The sequence below is a fragment of the Mycteria americana genome, chromosome 7, assembly GCF_035582795.1.
Source record: "Mycteria americana isolate JAX WOST 10 ecotype Jacksonville Zoo and Gardens chromosome 7, USCA_MyAme_1.0, whole genome shotgun sequence".
In the NCBI taxonomy this organism is placed as follows: domain Eukaryota; kingdom Metazoa; phylum Chordata; class Aves; order Ciconiiformes; family Ciconiidae; genus Mycteria; species Mycteria americana.
The window spans coordinates 68,762,447-68,767,025 of NC_134371.1; positions in this window are offsets into that span (position 1 = coordinate 68,762,447).

Genomic DNA, 4,579 nt, shown 5'->3' on the forward strand with positions numbered 1-4,579 from the left:
TTTAAAGTACAACTTAACAGTTTCTGGTTTAAATACCTTAAAGAGCAAAAAGGTTAATCGAAACATTTTACACACAATTTTATTGTATTTTTGGGGATGTTAATTCTCAAGTTTTTATGCTAAGATATATAAGTTATTTTATGATATTGATGAAAAAAATTATTTATACTCTGAGGTTTGACAACCAGAATGCCCTTAAGCAGTTGGTCTGCAACCACGCATCTTTTAACAGTTGGCTGTTAAAAACAGCTACCTTAATAGAACTGTTTGAAATTGCATAGTGTTTTGTTTTTCGGGTTTTTGGTGGTTTGTTTGGGGGTTTTTTTGTTTGTTTTTTTTTCTTTTTTTTTTTTTTTTTTTGGAAATAAAAGTTTAAACTCAAACCCTTGGTCCGGGTTTTCTTTTCTTACCCCATTCATTAGCGTACAGTCAAAAGGGCTCATTTGGCAGCTGCTTCCTTGTCCTGGCCATGGGCAAGGTCCTGTTGCGCTGGTCCTGGGCGGCTTTATTCCTAACCCCTCCCACACCATTAAATGAAAAAAAAAAAAGAAGCAGCTGATGTGCTGCAGGAAATGTTGGAAATGTTATTTATTTTTCTTGAACACTGCCACTTACCAGCAGAGTTTAAAAAAAAAAAAAAAAAAAAAAAACAAACCAAACCCAACCCACACCAAGAGGAAGCATTATTGTTGAGGCTCCAACACTCCTGCGGAGCCCGAGTCTTCTCGGAAGGTGGGGAATCCGGATTCCTTGTAAGAGGAAAACTTGACCCGCTGTTCCCTTTCCCGGGAAGGCATCAGTCCGTGCGTTGCACCTCAGACTGCTGCAAACCCTCCTGGATTTGTTCCCTGTGCCCCCCCCCCCGGCACTGCCCCTGCCCCTGGGGTTAGGGGGTTTCTGTGCCAGGCTCCTCTTTTAATTACATGTAGGCGCTGGCACACAAAAAGCCGTACTCCATGGGGCAGAAATCTCTCTCCAGGCCCCAAGAGAGCAGGAAAACAGCCTCCCTCACACCCACGCCGCTCGCTGCCGGCAAGAGCCCCGTGCCGCCCACGCTCCCGCTGCCTGGGGCCGGCCGCGGGGACGCCGGTGACCTACATCAGGGCTTCCCTAATTGCACATGTGAGCCGCACCCCGGCACGCTGCCTTGCGGCACCCGGCTTGGATGCCGCCCAACTCGCCGGACCCCACAGCCCTCGTGCGCACCCCGGCAGCGGCAGCGGGGGGGTCACTTTGTCCCCAGCCCCAGCAGGATCGGTGCCCCGCTGCCTCCGGCGGGTGCCAGCCCAGCTGGGCGGCGAGGCTGGACCAGTTCTCCTGCTCCCTGGACACGCGGGACGGCACGCTCCGGCACGAGGCCGCCCGTCCCCGTCCGGCGTCGTGCTGCAGGGCCACGTCACCCGCCCCGCAGCGGCCTCGCGCCATATCCGGCACGTAGCTCAGGACCGGGCCCCGGGGCGGCTGCGGGAGCGGGACGGCGCGGGAGCGGCACCCCATCAGCCCACGGCAGCAGGCTGGGGCTCCCGACCACGGACGCCTCGTGCAGGAGCTGCGCTTGTACCCCCCACAGCCCGCGGCCGAGGAAAAAACACGGCGAGCCCCAGCAGCAGCCACCGCCACGGAGGCTGGGTCAGGCTCAGACACGGTAGCCGCACAGAACGGGAGTTTGCTGAAGATCGTATTTTTAGCTTCGTTACTGTGGCACGTATTCAGCGCCAGCGTTTCAAAAGCAAGTACACTCCCAGAGCTGATCCGCTGGCCGTTGCCTCCATTCGCACGTATTTAAAAAAAATCCTTTCTGATGCATGTTACTTTAGCAGCACAAATGTAAGATACTGAAGAAAAAGTGTAACCACGTCCGACCACAAACACGCAAATCCAGCTCTGGGGGTCTTTTACCCTCCTCGGCTGTTGTACGCCGGACGCTCTGGTGCTCTTCCCTGAGTGTGTAACAGAGGGCGGATCAATCGCATTTTTAGAATCAAAAGTAATGGCAAACATTTGCAATTTCACTGAGCTCGACCTTGAGCAGAAACCCCCTCGACCCCTGGTTTCTCCTCGTGCCTGCCCCAGCCCGTCTCCACGCTGCAAACCGCCTGGCCAGCACCCACGGGTGGCCCAGCACGCACCCGTGCACCCAAACCTTCTTTTTTCCCCCCAAACCAGCCAGCTCCAAGGGGGACGGGAGGCGTCCCATGCCAAGCCCTCCCAAAAACACCCAGGCAAGAGGGGCCCCGACCCCCCCAAGCAGCCGCAGCCAGAAGCAGCAAAGCCGGCCCGGAGCCCCGCGGCGCCCAGCCGCCCGGCAAGCACCGGCTGCCGGAAAGGCGGGAAGGGTGCCAGGAGAGGCGGGAAGGGCCTACAACACGTACCGGGAAGGACGTTAATTCCCGATAACCAGCCAAAAAGAGGAGTAAGCGCATGCGGCGATGGGACGTCTTCGGGCGCCGGAGCGGGGCCTGGAGAGCGGGGCTTGGGATCCTGCTCTGCCCTGCGAGCACTGCACCCCTCGTTTAGAATGGGCACTGCTTTGGGGCTTAATTGCACTGCGGCCTCAAAACCCATCAAGACAAGAGCGACGAGTTCAAGCAAAATCTGATCATTTTTGGCAAAGCGCAGGGCGAGGAGCGGCCGGGCCGGCTCGCCGGGCAGTGGCTGCGCCTCGCACCGGGGACCGCAGCCCCCAGGGGATGGCCCCGGCCAGGGACACCTCCGCTTCGGGGATGGGGATGACGGCCCCGCACCCTGAGCTAAGCCAAGAGAGGGAGGGGTCAGGATTGCCTGGGGACAAAGGATGTGGAAAGTAATAAAAAAAGAAAGAAAAAAAATCATCTCCCCCCAACAGAACCAAGGGTCTTTAATAAACCTAAACTTTTTTTTTTTTTTTTTAATGGAGAACACCCAGCTTCTGTCACTGCTCCAGGGCCGGGGTGTCCTGTGGCCGTGCTCATCCAAATAACAGCCCCCGATACCCAGCCCAGAACTGTGAGCAGATCTTGTGAGATCTCCTTCCCCCCCCCCCCCCCCCCCCGCTTTAGTCCCATCGGTTTGATATGAACAGGTCCTACCCGAGACAAGATTTAAACACGACCTGCAAGCACGCTTGAGGGTCTCGGTAGGTGCACCCTGGCCATCCCACCTGGGGGCTGCAGACCTGTCCTGCTGTCACCCGACACTACGGGGACAGCCAGGTTCTCTTGGGGACCCTCGGCGGATTAGGAGGGGTCAGGGGGTACCGGTCACACCTGCACCAGGTTCATCCCCATCCCAAGCCCATCACCACCCTTCCCACTGAGGAAACACCCAGCAATGCACCAGTGCAGCAGGAGCGAGTCCAACCTTTGCAGCTCACCAGCTCCAGGAGGCCAAGGAAAATCGATGATGATAAGCTGGGAGCATAGAAAAAGCAGAAATATTTTAGCTAGAGGCTATTTTAGCAAAAGCCAGGTCTCCAAGCCACCAACCGGCCCCTTCTCCCTTTAACGCAACGCAGCGTTAAAGAGTCAAATTAGAAAATACAGTGAAAAAACACAAATAACAAGCTGGCTGCTTAATTTATGGGGGAAACAAGAATAAATACCCATTGTAGAGGGGTATTGGGTTCACTTGATATAAAAGAGAGGGGCGGCGCGGTGATGCGGCGCGGCGGGGCGGCACAGTTGTGCCGCCCCGCCGCGCCGCATCACCGCGCCGCCTCCGTGGGTTTCCCCCGGCAGCTGAGGATGCAGATGGTCTCATTTCTCCTTTTTCATTCTAGTACAGCAGAGTCTGTGTTTCCCCCAAATTTTACAATTCCTGTTCTTTCACGGGAGTATTTATAGCAAAAGAGCAACGTGCAAACGTAACCGCTCCAGCTTTCACATGTCCCTCTATAGCGCGTGTAAAAAAAATAAAGAGTTTACCCAAAATCTATACACTAAACACCGTCAGAAGCAGGCAGTTGTGTGGTGCTGAGTTAGCTGATGGTCTCAAGTCTTCTACCTAAAACTGAGAAAGCACCTGAAAATAAAAAACCCAAAACTGGCATAGTGTTTTTAATCCTACGCCTCTGATCACCAACGCGACCACGGCCACCTACCATCAATCCTTTTGTTCTCTGGCTGTGTAAGCAAGCGTGAAATAGGTGCTGGCATAAAACTTACCCCAGTGCTGCCAGGATGTCAAAATTGCCTGGCAAAAGTTGAAAAATACGCGCTGCCGGGCTGGGACAGAGCCACGGCCGCAGCCGGGGCACGCTCGACATGGGCTTGACGAACGCCGGGGGGTTTGTAGGAGAGGAGTGAGGGAGCCCGAGGAACGTGCCAGAAGCTCTTTATTGGGAAGTACAGAGCGAAGCTCCGCTACGGACACGGCGTGACGGGTGGGAACGACGGGAGGTGGCCGCTCTCCAGCTCAGGGCAGAGTGCCGGCCGGACCCCGGGGCTGGGTCACCAACCCGTCCCTGCCGCAGGCTGCATTTAAGGGCAGACGGCAGAGAAAAGCAGCCAGACCCGAGCAGCATCTCCGCCGCTACACAGGTGATCTTTTTTTGGCGGGCAGGGAGCTCTAACAAAATAAAAATGCAGATTGCTATGGGGAC